The 23,379-nt window shown below is 48.0% G+C and overlaps 1 protein-coding gene across 3 annotated transcripts in view; it reads left to right on the forward strand.

Moving 5' to 3' along the window:
* Nucleotides 1-23,379, forward strand: part of PKIB (cAMP-dependent protein kinase inhibitor beta) — a 467,775-nt gene that overhangs the window by 202,708 nt on the left and 241,688 nt on the right. For 2 of the 3 annotated variants that reach the window (XM_069235406.1, XM_069235405.1), the window contains exon 2: nucleotides 7,602-7,719. The gene's annotated coding sequence lies outside the window, so the exon portion shown is untranslated. Of the gene's footprint in view, nucleotides 1-7,601; nucleotides 7,720-9,664; nucleotides 9,685-23,379 lie in introns of those variants that run through there. The other variant, XM_069235408.1, reaches the window with a different exon arrangement.

Here is a 23,379-nt window from a genome sequence, read left to right on the forward strand (position 1 = left end):
CCGTCCCTCTCACGCCTGTCATCCTCCAAGATGGTATTTCATTAAGCAGCCCTGAGGCAACACATGCACATCTGACTTCCTGTGTTGAGCTCTTTTTTTGGCATCAGAAAGCTTAGGTTAAATTGGTATACTTTCCTTAGTGGAAATTACATGAAACACCAAAAAATAGGCAAAATTATGTGTTATTACATAAATTCCAGGCCGACACCTCACGTTCAAAATGGACTGCAAGAGGCATTTAGCAATAAAAAAACAGTGCAAGATTACAAGTGACGCGAACAACATCTACTCATGTTCGATTCGTGCACTTTGTTCCTGTGCTCTCGCATTAGGATTTTTACTCAAATGTAATCTTGTTTATATATGGCGTAATAGCGCAGTCTCAGGCCTTACGCCTAACAACCGTGACTTAAGAGCCAGAAACAATACTAAATTGATCAAGACTGACAGTGTATAAGGAAATGTTAGTTATGGTGGTTCAAAGGGTAGTTTGCGAATACAGCTTGTGAAATAATTCAATTTAATTTCACTTAAAGCCTAAATTAATATTTGTGAAAATAAGCAAACACATGCATGTATGAATGCACACTTACTACATGTGCTATGCCACATTGCATATGTGCTCTTTTTGTGCCATATGTTGTGCTGTATGGTGCCAGCATTATACGTTCAGGGAAATAAACAGAGCAGCAACTATCGAGGTGAAGTAGGTGGATTCTAGTTGTAAGATAGTGATAGGGAAGATAGTAGAGGTAAGATTCCATGAGTGCGATAGAGTCAGGGTCAAAGTTATGGATGAGGAAAGATATGGAAGTAGCATTAGAGACCATAGGCCTACAGTTAAGGAGGAAAGCTTTGATGTGATGGATAGGAGTAGTGTAGGAAAGTGCCACTTTTGACATGGTTAGCACCCCACTTTCTGCCTCGTATTTGATGTGGTTTCAAAGTGTTAGTGCCCAGGGCCCTTGCTAACCAGGTTCCCTGTGGCAGATCTCTTTCCCAAAACTGTTATGCATCGGCACAATTGGAAACACATTTAGGTGTTCCTATAAGTCCCTAGTAAATGGCACTGAGGTACCCAGGGCAAGAGGCACTAAGGGTAGGCCCCTGAGGGCAGCCGCACGGATTGTGCCACCCTCAGGGACCATGTACCCAAGTGCACCCAGCATTGCCATTGCAGGCGGAGTGCCCTGGTGCAATCCTAAATTGTAAAACTGACATGACACAATCTGTGTGCCCTGTCCACTATACTCTGCACGCCATATGGGTGAGCCACCCCTCTGGCAGGCCTTCCAGCCCGAAGGCACGGTGCACCATACTGCATGTGTGGGCATAGATGCATGAGTAATATGCCTCTACTGTTTCCCTGCCAAACCTGGGACATGTTAAGTGAACAGAGCAGCCATTTTACATGCATGTGCTGGACACTGGTCAGTGCGAGTTTCACAGCTACATGATGACCACCCTGCACCCTGGGTTGTTTGATATCAAACAACTCAGAATGATAAATCTAAACTGGTACCAGTATTGCATTTATTACAATCTGTACCCATGGGCCAGCTTAGAGATGCTTCCTACAAAAGCTAACTACCCTAGCATGGTTGCTGGCCGATCACAACCAGCCTGCCACCACCAAACAGGATTCTGGAACCTTGGGGTGAGAGCCTGTGCTCTCTGGGTCCATGGAGCAAAGCCCTCCCTGGGCAGATGTGTTACACCTCCTCCCCCAGGAATGTGCACTGCCCTGCTAGCAAGCTTCAAAGGGCTGACTGCTTTTGAAACTCAACCCACAGCCCTGCTGCTAGCAGCAGATGGTCGCCCCCATTGCAAACCCCCACTTCGGGAGAAGCAAAAGCAGGAAAAAACACACAGGACAGGACTAGTGGCCACCACCAGCTTGCACCACCTCTAAGTTTTTGCATGTGAGGTGACCCCTCCATTTAATTTTCCTCCATCTTGCATGGTAGGAAAATAGCCTATCAGAGCCCACAGGAAGTAGTCACATAGTGGGTGTAGCCACCCTAAGGTAGATGACCCCTTGGTCACTACTAGGAGCCAGGGGTGGCCCCCTCCACTAGGGCGGAGGAGCTTCGCCCCCGCCACCAGCAGGAGCTGCAAAACCTTTATAATAAAAACATAATAAACTCTGTTTATTATGTTTTTACTATAAAAGTGGGCAGGGCACTACCACCAAAACTGCTGAATGAATATATAATATATATATATACACACACTGAAAAAACAAAGTTTACAGAGACATTAAGGTTAGATTAAAATTTTACCCACACAAAACCATAGAAATTCAGAGCTATAACTATAGTTATACTTATGTTAAGATACTATAACTCGTAGCATGATGATACTTAACAGCACGATTAATAGTTTCTTCAGCTAAGTATAACTGCTGAATTTCCATGGTTTTGTGTGGGTAAAATGTGAAACTAACTATAAAGGCCCTGTAACCTTTGTTTTTTGCAGTTAATTTCTTTTTTTTTTTTTTTTAAATGTAAAGTAATATATAATTACCTAACATTGATACAAACACCGCGTATGGTGTGTGTGTTTTTTTTTCCATTGGCCTTTGGATCCGTGGATCAATCGTGACATTACACTTGGGGTCGCGCTGAGCGCCATGGGGGATCTGTGGATCCACCTGAGGCCCCAAAAAAATTGGAGGCAATTTCTTGCCCATGAGGGGTTGACATTCCTGTCACGTTGCGGCCAGCCAATTAGGGCCTTTATTTTCGACTGGATTGTGGGTCCGTAGTGGATCCACATCCCTAGATATCTATATTTTGTTTCCTTTAATAACTCAGGAACAAATGGAAAAATATATACCAAATTGCAAAAAAGTATTTTTCAACACCTGGGGTCTCCAACTTCTTCTTTACTGAGATCTACTTATGTTCAACGAAACTCGAGAGCTATTATAATTAATAGTGCTGTGATAGTGTCCACATCAGATATGGTTACATTAGTGGCCACTTTTTTGCAAGGTTACTACCAGCGATCACCTCAGTGAATGAGACATGGTTGCCAGTAGTAACGTAGTAAAGGCATTCTCCATATGGAATGCCTCTACACAGATAAATACATAGCAGCAATAACTGCAATGCGTCTGGTACCAAGGTAATAACATTTGTAAAAAGTCTCCACAATGCCACATGATTTATTACTTAAATATCAACTTTACATACATTTTGAAGACTCAGCCATTTTTCTTCAAAAATCAGCTTATGCGTTCTGAAAATAACCACATTTTCATCTTGAATGTCCAGTCACAATTCTGGTATATGTATGTAAATTCAACTAAGCAAAAGCTTCTACTTTGCACACATGAGAGCTACTTACAGGTAGCTGGAAAGCTACCAGTAGCTCACAAGCTACTCATTTGAGAAGCCTGTGCTAGGCCAAGATGTAGCTTGCTACCAAACTTGTTGTAATTACGTTTAGCTCTTCGGGCTGTGGCCATGTCTAAAAATTTCAAAATCCCCATAGACATTGCATGACGAAAAAGCCTTTCGGACCCCCTTTTTTTCTGAGCCCCTGCTTGATGAATCACCCCAAAACTTTCCAGATAGCTGCTGAACTAACTTGCGTACTAGTTTTGAAAAGTTCGTAAAGATTTGTGAAACGGCGCCAAAGTCATTAGCAAGCAAAAAATACTTTGTCTATGGGAAAAGCTGGCCTAAACAATAACTACCTATTGCTATCGCCAGTAGGTAATATATTTGTGAATGTATGGGTATATGTTGGTGGCTGAGTCACGTCTATATGTTGGTGGCTGAGTCACGTCTTGTTATTCCTCAAATAAGCTTGCCTCCATATACATCAATTGTTTATGATACCTCTACATATGTAAAACGAATTATGATTGCCCGAATAAGTTATTTCAACCATGCTGTGAAGCATTGGTAAATGGTGGCTGTTTGTGTCGATTATTATTGTTGTATTGGTGTATGATGGGGTGTGTGTTGTATTATTGTGGTTGTTGTGAATCTACTATTTTGTTTCTTTGAATGTATGCAGTTAAGCCTTCTGGCGCATAATGGGCATGCATGTGTATAGGTTGTTGCCAAATTGTTTAGATCCATGTACTTCCTCTTGAGTGAGCTGCTCACTAACCTGAGTGGAAGCTCTCTCTACATGCACGCCTTGCTTCGTGGAAGCACTTAAGCATGTGAGGTCTTATAGAAAAAGCACAATAGTTTGGTCACTCAAGATGACGTATCAAATTAAATCTTCAGATATTTGAAAATGTTAAAACTCACGATGATGCTTTATTAATAGAAACACAACTGCACTTAAGGGCAATATGCAACTGCAAACTTTCCTTTGAGTCTCTGGATTCTTGTTTTGAGCCCTGAAGAAGCAGGTTTAAACCACGAAACACTAGGCTGGTTCTGATAGTTTAGAACTGATCAGCAGCAACAAGCATGTCACTGCATATTTTAATGGGGGTGAACGGGCAAATAATTTTCTTACCTGGATTTTGAAACTGAAAATCTACGTATGAGATAGGAATGAAATGGCTGTATACCTATGAATTCCAATTGAAATATGTATATGTTTAATCATTATTTTGATATGTGTCCCCTGGAGCCCTCTGTGTCCACTGTAGTCCCTTGCTGTGTTCTCCGTCCTCCTCTAAGCCACTAGATCTCCACATCCACTCTGTGAACCCGTGCTACTCTGGCCAAGTGTGGATTTATATTATTAAATACCCACCAGACCTGGGCAACTTTTATAATCTCACCTGATGAACACGAACATGGGGAGAGGTTTAAAAATAAAACAAGTTGAGTGATGGAGGGTTTATATTGCAGGTATTTTACCCTCCGGCCCTCCTCAAGTGTGCATTAAATTCTACTTGTGCCTTACCAAAGGTGGGCTATTATTTGCCAACCATGTCATCTTGCCCAAGGGTTAGGGTTCCTAAAAAACTGGGCAACTCGTCTCCCAAACCTGTGCCGTTCTCCCGTTCGAGGAACAGGTCATGTGGGTGCACACAGTTGACCTGCTCATCTGCGGCCTGCAGAATGCAGCGGGCCACAGAGCAGTGGGTCGCCTGTTACCCACTCTTGTACCCTGTTTCAGATTGAGAACAGGATGCGGGGCAGAGTGGCAACTGATGCGTTCCACCTTGGCCTACGAAATACGGAATCCACAGAGGATCAAGTTAGATGACACCTTATTTGAAATTATGTGCAGGAGCTGGTACTCCCTCCTCGTTTTTTTGTTTCAGTTGCCTTTTGGTTGGAAGGGAGAAGGGAGAGGCAAACGCCCCACCTCACACTTGAGCAAGGTGGGGGGGAGGGGAGGTGAGAATACAGCACTAAGGCAGTGAGAGAGAGATGCGGGGCCATTCCGTCGCCATCCTTGAGCACGTTGAGGGTGGTGGAAGCAGGGTTCCCTTTTGTCCTAAGTCAGTGTCTGGGAGTGTGGGGCAATTTCTGCTTTTGCCCTGGGTCATGGTTTACTCCTCCCACAAGTAAGCATTGTTGGAAAGTGGTGATAGGGCACACACTAAGGCACCTGATTTAATTTCGTATTGCCCTCCTGCCTTTGGGCAAGGCGAGAGGGCAAGGGCACCATCCTCTTCCCCAGTAAGGCAAGGACTAGGGTGGACTAAATTAGCTGTTTGCAACTGGGTAATTGGGGAAGACGTGAGTGGGAAGGGGGTAATGTGCCCTCCTGGTCCTGGCCTGGCTATCGCGAATTGCAAGCATAGTCCTTTTTTTCACCCCTTCACCTGCGTGTGGGTTTTGGGTATGCACACTAATGAGCTTGCAGACAATTGTAAAATATACATACTTTGACATAAGAACTAAGCAGTTCAATTTTGCTTTATCTCCAAATCAGCTGCTTGGATTGCCAACAAACCAAGAAAAGTCAGCAAGTGACTGAAATGCTACCATGATATAAAATCATCATTCCCTCACATGTTTTGAAGTTGTGCGAGGAGAAAGTTCTCCTATGGAAAACGCCATTTTGAGGTGTGAACGTGATTTTGGGACCCCCTCGCACCTTTTGAACATTTGGCACACTGTAAGATGTCCTCCTAAACATTTTGTTCCCCTAATGTGGGGCATAGTTTGTCAGGTCATAAAAATCAGATTTGCATAGAGTGAGATGTCACCCTTAACCTCATAAGCGCATGCGTACTACGCAGTTTATTACCGTTGTTGAGTGTGCTATACAGTTTAGTACCATTGTTGAGAGGCCAGGATCCAGAAGAAGGGAACCCTCGAGTTCGTCATAATGCTCCCTCCTTCCCTCAACAATGTTAATAAATAGCATTTAACGCTCAGTGGATCTGCACGTGCGGTTTATGCCATGCCTTGTTCTAATGTGCAGTAGTTATAAATACAAGTGTTTAATGATAACCAGAGGAGCTAGCAAGGCCGTAACAAAGTAATTACACTCTTTAAGTTGCTAAATCATTGGCACGCGGTAACTATGCTGTGTGAGAATAACAGTGCTCCTTAAAGGGGCGTGGATCTTCAAGGAGTTAGAACAAAATTAGTGAAGAAGTCTGGTTAATTATGACTCGTGAACGTCGTGGGGGTTCGTGCACTGAGACCTGAGGCCTGAGATCAGCTGCTTCACTGTCTGTGACCAGCGCCCCTTTCCTTGCCTTTCAGAGTAGGCAGTTACATCAAAATGAAGGTCTAACAATTTTCATTTTAGATGGATGGCTAACCAATCAGACCCGCACATGAGGGCCTGGTCCTGGTGGTGACTGCAGAAAGAAGCCTTCGGATAGGGATAGCAATAGAGGCAGATACACTAGTGCTTAGTTTGAGCCGGTGGTTTTCGGTGCCTCGGGTATTTTCTGCGAGCAAAAGACACGTATGGGAAAAAGGGAGGAAGAGAAAAACGAAACAGCGTCACAAAGGCAGACAGGTGTAAGAGTGATCTGAGGGGGCAGGGAGTGGCTTTAAATGGATTGAAGAGGCCCGAGACGGCTTCAGGATTACGCCCCCTCAGTGTTCTGTGCACGCACATTTAATTACAGAAGCCGCGTGTTTAAGAGGAGGGCTTTGGGCACCGGCACGTTCTTATTGACAAGTTAAGCACCGGGATAAACCATGCTCTCGGCTTCCTCCAGCTCCTTCAGTGTAAGTTCGCAACGGCAGTGGTACAGTCTGTCGCCGTATGGTGAGTGGAAATAAACACTGCACGAAGCAGAAAGCCAACATTGTAATCCTCACACCGTGCAGAATACACCATGTCAACACATTGTTTATTGTTTCCTTAACTTTGTTTTCCCAGCTCCTTTTACCAGGGAGTCGGAAGGCTGTTTGACAATGCCCACCCTGCTTGTCCACTCATTTATTTATTTTTACATTTTCATTAAGTGCAGTTAACTGAAAGGTATAAATAAGCGTTCTGTATGAAAAACAATAGGAAATACCACCTATGCAAAGTTGGTGGGGGGGGGGGTAAGGAATTGTGCTCCATTCTTAATACATTGCCTAGATAACTGTGTTTGTTAGTCTCGAATTAAAATTGCCCATCATTGTGTATTTCACAATTCATGCATTAACGGCTAGTACCGGTTTACAATAATTTGTGATTTCCTATTTTTTTGTGTCTAGGTCCGTTATTTTACCTACGGATTCGTGAGACTCGGCTGAAAAACATTCGGACGCTGTTTGGAAAGTCCAGGTGACAGGGGAACCAGCCAAAAGAGCTTGACGTCACCTGCTGCCCCAGGTAAAGGGATTTTTAGGGAACGGTGCTCCAACTCCTGCCATCTTTGTTCTTACTATCACTAAAATTCGCCTACACCCTAAAACCATGTTGCCATATTTTTTAGTAGGGCCACTAAAAGTGTAAAAAGATTGTCAGAGGCTAGGAACACACAATCATGAGGGGAGTTCACAGTATTGCATGTTGCTTTCTAGAAACACAACTTACACCCATGACATCCACCTGCATGGTTGCATGCATGCATTGCACTATTAGAAATAAACGTTATGGGAAAAGAAGAGCGGATAAAGCATAATTGAAATGAGTAAGAAAACTGATGCATTCTTTGTTTTCTACTGAAATCTGCATAAAAGTTGAGAAAACACAGAAAACTCTTCCACAGTCTTTGAACCAGGACATATCCTTCTGCATGAAATGGGGATATAGACAACAGATGGCGCAGCTGAGTGAAGAACGCCGTAGAGCGATAGAGAGTGATTTAGTTCTAAAGGAATTTACTGCATTGGCCCTGTAAGGTCTGGTAGGCCACGTAAAGAACCTGTGATTTAATTTACTCCTGCACGCTTAAAAGTACACTTATTCCATGTGGCTGCTCTCTGTAAAAGAAGAAGAAATGTGTTAATGCACCTACTGCTCATTTACATGTCAATTGTCCTGAATGGAGTAGGTGACACATAAGGTGCCATAATGGTTTAGGCAAGGGGTCCAATAAGCATCGAGCAATCCCTAATATTTTACCTAGCCGATCTAATAAAACTCTTCCCAACTATTTCTCACATTTATCTCGGGGTAGCAAATATATCCATCCCAAAGAATGCATGATATGACTGTAAGCTTAATTATTTCACGTAGTTACCTGTTCCAGTTGCCTTATAGCAAATGCCTTCTCTTTGAGAGCTTTTGTATCGTAAAAAGGTTGCCAGTCTCTCCAGCAGATAAATGGAGATCTGCTGGGCCGTACATGTAGAGAGCTTATCTTCTGTGGAATGGTGAAGTGAATTGGTCCACTGGAAGAGAATGAGTCAACTTTCCATACTCCCTGTGCTTGACTACTGTGGGAGACATTATGGCAGGGTAACTGATGATTCCATACATTTGTGCATTTTTTATTTCTCAGACTGCTTAGCGTGTATTATAGTTTGTTGCTAGTTACTTTAGGGAGAAAATGTAGTTTATAAAATACACTGCAAATGTAACCAGTCCATAAAATGTCTTCCCAAATTCAGCCTAGGCCGCAAAATGGGCTATAAAATGCGAGATATTACTGATAGCTGAGGCATCAATACCTCAGCGAAGCAGAGGGTGGTGACTGTCTTGAGATTCTGAGTAATGGCCTCGGTGTACACTTAGAAATGGAGCAGCAGCCACCCGGTAAAGCTGCTAGCCTTCCCAACGGTCACCAGTGACCTCATAAGGATCCCATTCCCCCAAATTCGACCCTTGCCCCGCCCCCAGACTTCCACCCGAACATTGAAGCTGCTTTTACCAACCCGCCAGATCTGCTGAGCTACCCCAGATCTTGCAACCCCGATGGGCTGGTAACTCCTGTTTCCACCCCATCGAAATTCGCAATGAGGCCTTAAGCGTCTTTCACGGAGCCACGGTTGAAAACACGGTCATTCTGGGAAAGGTAACACTTTAAATGCCTGTTTAGCTCGTATTACCAGTACTTCCTGCTTGTAATAGGCGGTTGAATGCACTTACTTTCATCCCACGAGCATTGCAAACCGGATGCGCAGGGCTTTTCTTGACTGGTGCTGCAAACCCTTCAGTCAGCAAAGGCAGCGCAGTACTGTAGAGCCTGGGATACACACTTCAGTCTGGCCACACGGGTCTCGCGCCAATCAAGTGGATTAACCCAACGAGGAGCGGACAGCCGGCGCAGGGAAGTGAAACGAAAATAGGGAAGCAGGTGGACGAGCACAGAGGTCAAAGGTCAACATTTGCATTACTATTTTAGGCATACTGGTGAGATCAGAGTTTAAGATAATTTATGCCCGGGGGGCGTGGCCAAGATGGCGGCCGGAGCGGACGCTTGAGAAAAGAGCTCCGCTCGCGGCCCTCCTTCTTGCCGAATATCCTGGTCCCTGGTTCCCGGTCGGCCATAAAATGCTGAGGCTACCCCCCCAGTGCCGGGGGCAGCCCTCAAGGACACAAAAGTAGCTGCGGATGGCCCCGTGATCAACTGCTGGATTCGAGGAAGCAAGACGCGCCTGGTGCTGTGGATCGGGAGGTGAGGCGGCCCTCCCGCGGCCGGCGAGACGTGAGCACGGCGGTCGGGTCGCCCCGTTCGGCTTCCCCGTGGGATCGCCGGGGGGGTCGAGGGCTGTTGGGCCTGGACTGCGGTGGGCCCTGGGAGCGGGCCTGCTGGCTGGGGCGCGGCCTGGGGGACGCCGCGGCTTCCGGTTCGGCCGCGCTCCATCGGAGCAACAAGAAACACGGGGGGCGCGCGGCAGTGAGCGAGCCCCCCCTGATATGGCTTAGCATCCCTACAGCTCCACGTGGCCCCCCTACCAAGAACTGGTAGCAGCGTCGTGCGGTGACGCTGCGGCGGGAGCACTGGGCGGTGTTTCCTTGCGGGGTCGGGCCTTGGACGTGTCGGCGCCGGGAACGGGCGTCTGGCTCGCCCTGGCACTCCGCCCTTGATCTGTGGAGGCGGCCGGCGGACGCGTGCCCGGGTGGAGTGGGGGCCCCGGCGTGCCTTTGGTGGAGTGTACCGGACCGGCTGGGGGGACCTTCGGCCTCTCCTCCCGTGCAGGGCGCTGGGCCAGCGACCACGACCCTCAAGCACCAGCACCCAGCACAGAAGATAAAAAAGTAGGAAGCAGAGGCGGAGGAACGGGAAAGAAAGGAAGAAGGAAAAAATTTACAAAAAATAAAATAAAAATACATAAACAAAAAAGAGAGGAGGAGCCAATAAAATCAGAATAAAGGAAAAAAGAAATAAAAAAGAGAAAAAAAAAAAAAGAATGAAAAAAACAAAAACAGGAAGAAGATAAAGAAATTGAAGCAAGTAGATTGTGAGCGCTGGCACAGAATAAATTAAACGCACATAAAACAACCACGTTGGGTCACCAAAGTATCAAGCCACAAGCAAATAAGTGAAAAACCCAACGCACCTGTACCAGGCCAGTGGCATTCAGCTCTCTGCCTTGCAACGAGGAGGGCCTCAGTCAACAAATTAACATACTAACTCCTAATATCCCTGAAAATAAGCAACCACGCCTGGACCACTGATAACGCTAAAATCACCCACTTTGACGTGCGTGGCTCTGCTTCGCCCCACCAGTACACATAGCTGATTTCACACGGCCTAATTCTCCCCGGTCGCATAGTGGTCACAATGGTCAAGCCTAAGCATTCCAAAACAGGGACTTCAGCGGAGGGAGATACCCCCCCCTCCATGGGCCAACTGGACATGCAAAAGGCAACGCAACTTCAACTGAGCGAGACGCTACGCGCACACTCCCAGCAATTTGATAAAATTATGCAGGCAATTATGGAAACCAAAACTTCGCTAGAAGGGAAAATTGATGCCGCAGTGCTGGAGGTCTCCCTACTCCGAGCTGACCACCGCAAACTGTCTGACAGAGTGCATAATGCTGAACTGTCGCTAGAAACGGTTCACCCGGAAATGAAAGACATGAAAAGCAAATTCAAACAGATGGAAACTGAGTTGGCACAGCTACAACGCCGAGCTGAAGAAGCAGAGGGGCGCTCAAGACGTAACAATATCAGATTCATTGGCATCCCAGAACGATTGGAACTACCCAAAGCCGAGGATTTCTTAGAAAACTGGCTGAAAGAAATAATGAAAACTCAGGATGCCACAAAATCACCAATGATAGAGAGAGCCCACAGAATACCGGGCAGACCCCCTCGGCCTGGAGCGCCACCCCGACCCATGATAGCTAGATTTCTTAACCACAGAGAAAGAGATTCTGTTCTTCAACACTTTAGATCTTCCAGTCAAATCAGCTTGGAAAATAATAACATATCTGCATACCCGGACTATACGCTGGAAGTACAACGTAGAAGAGCAACCTTTGTAAAGATCAAACAAATCTTGCGACAAAATAATATAACTTATTCTCTCATGTTCCCAGCCCGCCTGCGTATCACCATAGATGAGAAAACGCTCATATTCCCTACCCCAGAGGATGCATGGACTTGGATTCACGCTAAAGGTTTGATCAGCCCGCCAACGGAAAAGACAACAACTGAGGACTGGATAACACCCAGCTCCAGGAGGAAAAAAAAACAAAGCAAGACCACATTGCGCCCAACGAAATCGCAAATGGAATCAGAGCAAGCTCAAATATTAAGGGAAACTAGCTCCTTCACTCGACCACAATCCAAAACCCGAAGTGACACAGATGCTACAGACAGCGGATCCCCAGGAGGGGAATCAAGTGCATCCTCCTCCTTCCTACTGGCCGGCCCTGACCTTACACCGCGCGCTGCGGATGATCTCTAGACCTCGTGAGGGAATATGAACTGCGCCACAGACACGAGTCCGGCGTTAGGACACGCGACCTTCCGCCCTTATGCGGCCTGGAGCGGTGCTTGGTGGTTTCTTATGGATGGGAACTGGCCGCTAGCTTCCTTGACTGGGACTAACAGGGTAACCAAAGCGGTTGTACTTACAATTTGGACCGAGCAGGGACAAAATTATCCTGGAGACGGGTCGGTTCCCGCCCGGCTATACCAAAACCACGCTCTCCGACTACCAAGTCACTCCCGAATGGAACTTAACTTCGCAGTTTGCAGTTTAGGCACCAGTTGTGCCATTATGTTTATCTCCGGGCTTTACCCGAAATATCCTTTTGCCTATTATTTTTTTTGCTCTCATTTTTATTATTCTCTTATGATAATGTTGTTTTGTAGGACTGGGGGGGCTGGCGGGCGGGCGCTGGTGGCGGAGGGGAGACGTGGGTGGGCAGCGCGCACTAGACTAACAGCAGTCTCTGGACGCGTCACGGGATTGACCCAACTGTACAAAAAAATAGGTGTGCAACAACCTAACTTAACATGACAAAAAAGGAACCAACATATAATATAATGACGTGGAATGTTAAGGGTATGGCGGGCATAAGAAAGCGCAATAGGATACACGCGCACCTAAAGCGTCACAATATTCATATAGCCATTCTCCAAGAAACGCACATTACCCCTGTAGATATTCCCTGGTTGGAAAGAAAGTGGGGCGGGCAGGTCCACGGATCGGGAAATTCATCATACGCAAGAGGGGTTTTGATATGGATAGCCCCGGGGGTCCCGTACACTGTGCGGCGCGGCGTTTCTGACATAGAGGGCAGATACATACATTTAACAGGCCACTTAGATGGGGAACCAGTAACACTGAACGGACTGTACGTCCCGAACATCGGACAAAGTGAATTCCTACACAAAACAATCTCACACTTCTCAAACGACCTACCCTCTACATGTATCTGGGGCGGGGATATGAACTGCGTTCCACATATAGATACGGATAGATCACACCCCCCCATAGCAGCCTCCCAAGCAATCAAAAATTCGCAGATGCTGCGTCAATGGATGGTAGACCACCGTCTCATAGATACCTGGAGGCATATACACCCCCATGATCGCGAATACTCATACTACTCCCCAGTACACCTCCTCCACACTCGCATAGACCTTATCCTCATCTCCCAAGACATCACTCACAAGATCACTAGCGCTGATTACACCGCTAGGGTAATCTCAGATCACTCCCCTCTCATCGCTCATTTCAGATGGGGCAGCCCGCGCACATGCATCCCAACTTGGCGCCTCCAGTCCCGATTGCTACAAGACCCCCCTTTCCGAGATGAATTAGCCATACACATATCCTCTTACTTCATCCAAAACAAGGGGACAACGGGCTCTAGATCAACAGAATGGGACGCACATAAGGCAGTCATACGAGGAACATGCATCTCAGCAACAGTCGGCGCGCGTCAAACACTAGCACGTGAGCTTAGTAACTTAGAAAAGGAAGTACATTCTTTCGAGAAAGACTTCGCCAGGGGCGAGATTACACACACAGAACTAGCTGGAAAGCGCGCACAATGGCACGAAGCTGATAGACGACTAGGTCTGTTTGATCATCGACACTACATAGCTCGTAACCACGCAGAGGGTGACAGATCGGGTAAATTACTGTCATGGCTCATACACAATGGTGGCCGGAAATCCCCCATAGGAGCCATCCGATTAGAAACAGGACTAATAGTAAATGCACAGGCCGATATCAACCTAGCCTTTAAGGAGTATTACAGCACACTATACAAAGCTCCCGTCCCCCCACCCGAAACATCACTGAGCGAGTTTTTTACTGATATCGAGCTGAAACAACTAACGACCGCTCAGGTTGCAGACCTGGAAAGATCAATTGATATTAATGAGATACAGCAGGCCCTAAAACAATTGCCGCATGGCAAAGCACCAGGCAACGATGGACTGCCTATTGAATACTATAGCATGTTCCCGACTCAAACACTAACCCCATATCTAGAGATGCTGACGGAGGCGCTAGAGTGTGGACAACTACCAGACACATGCCGTGAAGCGCTGATAGCAGTGCTACCTAAGCCGGGGAGAGACCCATTGGATGTACGTTCATATAGACCACTATCACTACTGAACACAGACTGTAAGCTACTCGGTAAACTGCTAGCCAACCGTTTGCTCCCATGTATGCCGGACCTGATACACCACGACCAGGCTGGATTTATACCTGGCCGGAGCACATTTAGCAACATCCGAAACTTATTGCGCCTTATGGCGAACTCACGAACGGATGACTATGCTCAAGTGGCAGTATCACTGGACATAGAAAAAGCATTCGACACGCTGGGTTGGCCCTTCCTGATGGAGACGTTGCGCCGTATGGGCTTCGGTCGAACATTTATCAGATGGATAGAGGTACTCTACACTAACCCTTCTGCAAGAGTCAAAACGGGCGACACGATTTCGCAACCGTTTAAAATAGAGAGAGGAACCAGGCAGGGTTGCCCATTATCCCCGCTTTTATTCGCCCTCGCAATCGAACCCTTAGCAGCTCACCTACGAGCGGTAGCCCCTGCATGGGGCATCCGAGACGACCACACACACCGTATAGTGTCGCTATATGCAGACGATGCACTTATTTTCTTACGAGATCACCAAAAATCCCTACCTGAAGTGCTGAAGTTACTGCACAGGTTTGGCACGTTGGCCGGACTCAAGGTAAATTGGTCTAAGTCGTGCATATTCCCTATGTGTCCTGTCCCTGAAGCACACAGATTATCCTCCAACCCTGGCGAACTGAAATGGTGTTACACCACTTTCAAATACTTGGGTGTAAACATATATCACGACGCACGAGATCTCAGGGACGGCAACTTGGGGCAGGCGATTCGATCCATTAGAGGCTCCCTGCCCTTCTGGTGCTCACTCCCTCTATCACCATTGGGCAGAGTAGCCATAGCGAAGATGGTGATCCTGCCCCGATTGTTGTACTTCTTCATGGCCCTCCCACTGACTCTCCCAGCCTCTTTCTTTAAACCTCTGAATAGCCTATTAATAAATCTCATATGGGGCAACGGCAGACGGCGAGTGGCACTAACAAAATTACACCACCCACTAACAATGGGTGGAATGGGAGCGCCTAGATTCGAAATGTACTACGCAGCTTCCCAGTTACAATGGATCTCATCCTGGCTAAGCCGTCCAGACGGAGCTGAATCACAGATGATCCACTCGTCTTTGGGGAACAGGGGCTTAATACAATACTTGATGAATCGCGAATCCCCCAAACACCCACGCAACATACTACTGAAAATTGCGCACTGGATATGGGGCCACCATGTGATCATGAACAATAAAACACCACAATATTCCCCCAGGCTTCCATTTTTGGCCATCTCGAAAATAGCCAACATAGCAGCTAGAGTTGGCCTGAACAGTTGGTCAGAAAAGGGAATACGCACCATCGGCGACATCTATAGTGAAGGACGCCTCCTAACTTTCAATACACTAATTGATAAATATGAACTGGGGCGCGGAAGCTTTATAGCATATGGAGCTGTACGCCAGACACTAAGGTTTTGCTGGGGCAATGAAAACTCAGAACCAAATATCTCCCCTAGATTGCATGAGTTGCTAGGTAGCATAGAAGATTCAATAAATGTGTCAAGAGCATACATAATCTTAACTTCTTGCGCTGAAGATAAACAAGTACAATCAAAGAACAAGTGGGATGCAGTGCTAGCAGAGCCTCTACCACAACCCGCTTGGAATCAGGCGTTGACAATGACAAAAGAAGTATCACGCAACCCGCGTTTTCGCTATACCCAGTTTAATTATTTACATCAAACATATTTATCACCTCACCGAATAACCCGTATTTTCCCCCACTCAAAGCAAACATGCCCTAGATGCGCCACCCCCGAAGCCACCTTTTACCACATGACCTGGGAATGCCCCCCAATCCGGAAAGTATGGGAAGACATAATAGTACTGCTTGTTGATTGGACAGCTGTTGAAATGTCCCCCACCCCGGAGCTGTGTTTGCTGGGTGTAGGTCCAAGCCTTAAAAGACGGAAACAAACCCTAAGATGCATAGCGCTGGCACTGGTGTTGTACAGACGCCTCATAGCCATGCACTGGAAGTCACCAGTCGCGCCGAGCATTGAACAATGGCGATCGGAGCTGCGGCGTTGGGCCAGGGCCGAAGCCGACACGCTGCAGCTCCTATCAACAAAGGGTGTTCTGGTCAAAGGTCTTGACACCTGGAACTCTTTCGTAGCAATAATAGAAAGAAAAGATGACGAACGCCCGCCCTGAACGATCCCCCCAACGAACATTAAAATCTGCAATTTATAGTCCTAAATAGCTGTAACCCCCCAGTGATAGCGCGCAACCACCCTTCATCAGGCTCGAATCAGAATGTCAAATAGAGGAAGGCGGACAGGAGCTGGGGGAGACAACATGAAACCGTATAACCTAGCAGGCGGTAACCAACTAGCAATAACACCAGCACACAAAGGGACGCATGACCCAATGCTCGCGCGTGTGTCTTCCTTTCCTCCTCTGCCCCCGTTTCCTCCGTCTTGGGGGCCCCCCCCGGCCTTTATCTCCCCCCCACAGTATTTCCCCTCTTTCTCTTTCTTTCTTTTCTCTTTCTTTTCAATGCAACAGGATGCTTTAATATGATGTCCAGTCAGGACTATTCCCCCCCCTGCTCCAGCCCGTGGCAACACGTTCTCTCTGGCAGTGGCGCGGAAGTGGGCGAAGTACAGCATAGCCCAGTCATGGTACATAAGCCGTCTAGGGTGATGTGATGAACGAACCTGTTGCAAATGTTATTCTTATTGACAGCTTTCACTTGTGTAATTTTGTTGTGTGATAATAAATAATAAAAAAACATTTAAAAAAAAAAAAAAAAAAAAAAAAAAAAGATAATTTATGCCCTTGTTTTTTTTTTTAATTAAGAAAGAGATCTCGTTTTTTAAATTACTGTGTGGATGCTCTGGCAACACTCTGTGCTCTTTGGTGGCCTCACTGACGCACTGAATGCTAACGAGTTCTACTCAGACCCTAGACAATTGACCAGGTTCTTCTATCTAGTCCAGATGCCCAAGGAGCTCTGGGAGGCCTCGCTCCATTCCCGCCACATCAAGACTCACTCTCTGTAGAATCCACATCCTGGGCTATTTTGTTGTTCGTTATACTTAAAGTTTTATGTGACATTTTTTGAGTTTGGACATCATTCTTCAGAACCAACTACTTTGGGAAATACTAATGGGCCAAAAATGGGTAGTATGGCACGTCATCACTTTTTGCCTGTTTATGCTAGCGTAAAGATCATGTTTCTGATGGATACAACTACCTGTGGATTCCTCACCTGATGAATACTCCCATGGCGCCAGCATTTGACGGAAATCTTCTTACTAGTCTCTGCACGTCGACGAGGACGTCACTCTAGCCCACGCGACGCCGTCTGACGTCATACAGGCAATAAGAAGTCCTCGCCGACGTGCCGATGACAGTTCCCTTTTTTCCGTGCATTCGAAACGGTTATCTTCGAGGGAGTTACTGTTACCTTCGTGGTTACAGTGTATTGTCTGCTGCGTAGTCTTCTCTGCGGTAACAATGTCTCAGAGGAAGTCGGGTTTCAAGCCCTGTCGAGAGTGTGGGGGCAAGATGTCAGTTACAGATCCTCACTCCGACTGTCTATGGTGTTTGAGCTCCGACCACGACGTCTCGACTTGCGATTCATGTCAACACATGAATCCGAAGGCCCTCAAAGAGCGCGAGGCCAAGTTATTCATGGCAAAGTCAAAGAAGAAGGAGAAACATCATAAGAAGTCTTCTTCGCCAAGGTCTCACCGGCGTCATCGAGACTCCCGGCGCCGTAGAGACTCACGACGTCACTCCAGCAAGGAGTCTCATTCGAGGTCACCTTCGGCTCGGCGTCGGAGGACTTGGGAGGTCAGCCCCACGGTCACGCCGCATCCATCGACGCCGTTGCCCTCTCCGGCGTCACCGACTTCACCTGGTCAGGCGTCAGTGATTGAGGTGGTGCAGCCTCTTGTGTTTTCTCCGGCGTCGCAGACGTCGAGGCCGGCGTCGGGGTCGCCTTCGATCCAGGCACCCCAGTATCCGGCTTTTCCCACTCCTGGAGCCGATAGTACCGCGTTTCTTAATGCGATGTATACCATCTTTCAGCAGATGGCTCCAGGAGCTGCTCCGGCTGGTCCTTCGGGGCCCTTGGCCTTTTCGTTGGGTGATCCTGCGCCTCTTCGGCCGGCACCCTTTATGCCCTTTCTCCCTTTTGGGAATGTGGGCTCGGCGCCGGTGCTGGCGTCGGTGGCCGCTCCGGTGGCTTCGGATGTTTCGGCCCCGGAGGTTGCCCCTCCGTCGAAGTCAGGATTTTGCCCTGTGACTCCGGTTGGTCCATCGGCTCCAAGACCTCGTCCTCCGGCTCCTGCCTCGGCGCCGAAGCTGCCTGTGGCGCCGGACGCGGCGTCAGATGCTTCTGGAGATCGGCGCCGTTCTTCGACGTCGGCGGAGGCCATGTCGACTCCGCGTATCGAGGAGAGACTTCATTCGAGGAGGCGTGCTCTCCGTCTTTTAGAAGAGCAAGAGTACCAGCGAGTCCTAGAGGAGGGAGAGATTGAGGACTCTGGAGACGGACTGCATGGTCTGGATACAGCCAGTGGGCTGGACACTTCCCCTGAGTGGGACCTTTCATCTCCAGGGGAATATACGGAGGAGGCTGCTTCCTTTCATGCTGTGGTGAGGAAGGCAGCGAGCTTTTTGGACCTGCCTTTGCCGGTGGCAGAGGCAAAGCAGAATTTGCTGACAGAGGTATTGCATCCGGCCTCTGCTGCAGCTGAGCCTCTCTTGCCATTTAATGAGGCTTTGCTGGATCCGGTGTTGGAGGTGTGGAAGAAGCCGGTGTCTTCCTCGGCCGTTCATAGGGCTGTGGCCAGGAGGTATCGAGCTGCACCATCTGACCCTGGCTTTCTCTCTAGACACCCTACGCCGGAGAGCTTGGTGGTGCAAGCCTCCTGTTCCTCAAAGTCAGCGCCTGGTTCCTTCCCGACGGTGCCTGGAGACAGAGACTCCAAGAAACTGGATGCGCAGTCCAAGAAAATATTTTCGTCATGCAGTTTGGCGTTGAAGGCCACCAACGCCACGTGCATTCTGGGGAGGTACATCCATGCGCTGATGGATGATATTTCGTCTTCATTCACGGAGCTTCCCCAGGGTCTTTTGGATGTGGTCTCGGACGCCCAGGCTGCCGCGACCCAGATTATCCAGTCTGGGCTGGACACGACCGACTCGGTGGCCAGGGCGATGGGCACGGCTGTGGTGGCAAGAAGACAGGCCTGGCTCCGAAACTCAGGGTTCTCTGCGGATGTGCAGTCGACCCTGCTGGACCTCCCGTTTGATGGGGACAGACTGTTTGGAGCCAAGGCAGATTCGGCCTTGGAACGATTTAAGGAGAGCAGAGCCACAGCCAAATCGTTAGGACTGCAAGCTCCTTCTTCCTCTGCCTCTTCTAGAATTTTCAGGAGGTTTCGGGGATTTGGGCGTGGCTCTTATTCCTCTTCCTTTCGGGGGAGGTTCCAGCAACCCGCCTCTTCCCTCCCCTATAGGTCATTTAGAGGGAGGGGGAGGGGTGGGGTCCGTACCAGAGGAGCCTCTCAACAGCACTCTGCCTCTTCCTCGTCCTCTGGAGGGGTGCAGCAGGGGAAGCAGCCTTAGGCTTCCACCGTTTCCCACTCACTCCTCTCCTGTAGGGGGAAGATTACAGCGTTTTCTCCACAAGTGGAGGTCTATCACAACGGACACTTGGGTTCTCGGCATTGTGGGAAAAGGCTACGCCCTTCCCTTTCGGGAGTTCCCGCCCCTCATCCCGCCCCGCCCATCTTATTGTTCAGAAGAACACCTCCTGTTGCTAGAACAGGAGGTTCAAGTCCTCCTTTCAAAGGGCGCGGTAGAGTTGGTCCCAGAGCAGGAAAAGGGTCGAGGTTGTTACTCAAGATACTTCCTGATTCCCAAAAAGGATGGTCAGTTGAGACCAATCCTGGATCTGAGGATCTTGAATTGGTTCCTCAAACAGGAAAAGTTCAAGATGCTGACCCTAGCACAGGTGCTTTTGGCGTTGAACAAGGAAGATTGGATGGTGTCTGTCGACTTGCAGGATGCTTACTTTCATATCCCGATACTCAAGTCGCACAGGAAGTATCTCCGGTTTGTGGTAGGGTCGCAGCACTATCAGTTTGCGGTCCTCCCGTTTGGTCTTACTTCAGCACCTCGAGTCTTCACAAAGGTGATGTCAGTGGTTGCGGCGGAGCTCAGAAGGAAGGGGATAGCAGTATTCCCTTACTTGGACGACTGGTTGATCAAAGCCAAGTCCCCGGAGCTTGTGTCGCATCATCTGCAGTCAACAACCCAGTTGTTGTTCGACCTGGGCTTTTCGGTGAACGTGCCCAAATCTCACCTGGAGCCCTCTCAGCGCCTCCTGTTCATAGGGGCAGTACTGGATACAACATTGAGTCGAGCCTTTCCTCCGCCTCAGCGGATTCAAGATATTCAGGAATTGGTTCCAATGTTTCGAAATGGAGCGGTAGTTCCAGTCCTCAAGGTCCTTCGTCTGCTCGGTCTGTTCGCCTCCTGCATTCTGTTGGTCACGCATGCTCGCTGGCACATGAGGGCTCTTCAGTGGTGCCTCCGAAGGCAGTGGTCTCAACACAAGGGAGATTTAGAAGGTACTGTCAAGATCTCCAGAGATGCTGCTGTGGAATTGAAGTGGTGGATTGCGGGCAACAATCTTTCACAGGGGAAGCCGTTCGCGCAGTCGCCACCAGTGGCCACGGTAATAACGGATGCCTCCACCCTAGGATGGGGAGCTCATCTGGGGGATCTGGAGATCAAAGGGCTTTGGTCTCCAGAGGAACAGGTGTTTCATATCAATCTGTTGGAGTTACGGGCTGTACGTTTGGCTCTCAAGGCCTTCCTCCCATCCCTTCGTGGTCAGTCGGTACAGGTCCTGACGGACAATACTACCACGATGTGGTACATAAACAAACAGGGAGGAGTAGGGTCGTACCTTCTCTGCAGAGAAGCTCTTCGGCTATGGTCCTGGGCAAAGGACCATCAGATTTGCTTGGTGGCAAATCATCTGGCCGGGGTCTTGAATGTACGTGCGGACAGTCTCAGTCGCCAATTCTCGGCAGACCACGAGTGGCGTCTCCATCCAGATCAAGTCTGTTTAATCTTCCAGATGTGGGGGTTTCCTCGGATAGATCTGTTTGCCACTCGGGAGAACGCGCATTGCCCGTTATTCTGCAGCCTCCAGTATCCGATGCAGGGAGCGTTGGGGGACGCGTTTCAGATAACCTGGTGCGACCAGTTGCTTTACGCGTTTCCCCCCATACCCTTGATTCCTCGAGTGTTGAGGAAAATTCGCCAAGACCGGGCCCAAGTCATCTTAATAGCTCCGGATTGGCCAAGGAGGGTATGGTACTCCGACCTTCTCCAACTCTCACTGTGCCCTCCGCTCCGTCTCCCTCTCAGGGCAGACCTCCTCTCGCAGTCGCAGGGGCAGGTTTTACACCCCAACCTCCAGAGTCTGCACCTACATGCTTGGAGATTGAACGGGGCAACCTGAGTTCCTTCTCTCTCCCGCCTGATGTAGTGGATGTTATCTTAGCGGCCAGGCGACACTCCACTAAATCTATCTACGCTAATAGGTGGTCTAAATTTGTTATGTGGTGTGGAGAGAGACAGATTGATCCCTTACATGCTCATCTGTCACATGTTTTGTCTTTTGCACTGTCTCTAGCGCAGAAAGGTTGTGCAGTAGCTACCATTAAGGGTTATTTGTCGGCCTTGTCAGCCTTCATTTGTCTTCCAGACCAACCATCGTTATTTAAATCCCCTATTGTTCTCAGATTCTTGAAAGGTCTTCGGAATCAATATCCTCCAAAACCATTCGTTATGCCTCAATGGGATTTGTCCTTGGTCCTGACTTTCCTTATGGGGTCCCCTTTTGAGCCTATGCATTCTTGCCCCTTAAGGTATTTGGTTATTAAAACAGTATTCCTGGTAGCTATAACATCTGCAAGGAGAGTGAGTGAGTTGCAGGCCTTATCGGTTAAACCCCCTTATATAACGTTTTATGGGGATAAGGTGGTGTTGAGGACCAAGGCTGCTTTCCTTCCGAAGGTTGTTTCACCCTTCCATTTGGCTCAGACAATCACTTTGTCCACGTTTTATCCTCCGCCTCATCCTTCAAAGGAGGAAGAAAGACTACATCGCCTGGACCCAAAAAGGGCGTTGAGCTTCTATATCGACAGAATGAAGGATATCAGGCTGGAGGATCAGCTGTTTGTCGGATACGTGGGCAAGAGGAGAGGAAAGGCAGTCCACAAGAGAACACTCTCCAGGTGGGTTGTTCTTTGCATTAAAATCTGTTACTCTTTGGCAAAGAAGGATCCGCCTGAGGGCATTAGAGCTCACTCCACCAGAGCTAAGTCGGCCTCTTCGGCCTTGGCCAGGGGTGTTCCTGTGGTTGACATCTGCAAGGCCGCAACTTGGTCGTCCCTTCACACTTTTGTGAAACATTACTGTTTGGACTCTGAGGTCAGAAGGGACGGTCATTTTGCACGGTCAGTGCTGCAGGATTTCTTGGTTTGACCATTTAGGCACCCACCGCCGGGCGTGGTACTGCTTTGGGACTCTATTCATCAGGTGAGGAATCCACAGGTAGTTGTATCCATCAGAAGAACGAGTTACTTACCTTCGGTAACGACTTTTCTGGTGGATACATTAGCTACCTGTGGATTCCTCACGGTCCCACCCGCCTCCCCGTTGCCTTTTTGGTCTCTCCAAGCAATCCTTGAGTGTGCTCCTTTTGGTCTTCAAAGTTGCAATACATTTTGCATGTATGATATTTGTATATATGTGTATATGTATATATAAATCTATATATATATTGGGTATATACATGATTCGTATGTATAAATATATTTATTTGTTTAAAAAAAAAAAAAAAAAAAAAAAAAGGTTATATTAAATCTACAGCTATTTTATTGCAATGTTGTGTGATTTACAATATTAAGAGATGTTGCTTTGCTCTTTCATTGCATTGGGTTATTATTA

This window comes from Pleurodeles waltl, chromosome 5, assembly GCF_031143425.1.
Source record: "Pleurodeles waltl isolate 20211129_DDA chromosome 5, aPleWal1.hap1.20221129, whole genome shotgun sequence".
In the NCBI taxonomy this organism is placed as follows: domain Eukaryota; kingdom Metazoa; phylum Chordata; class Amphibia; order Caudata; family Salamandridae; genus Pleurodeles; species Pleurodeles waltl.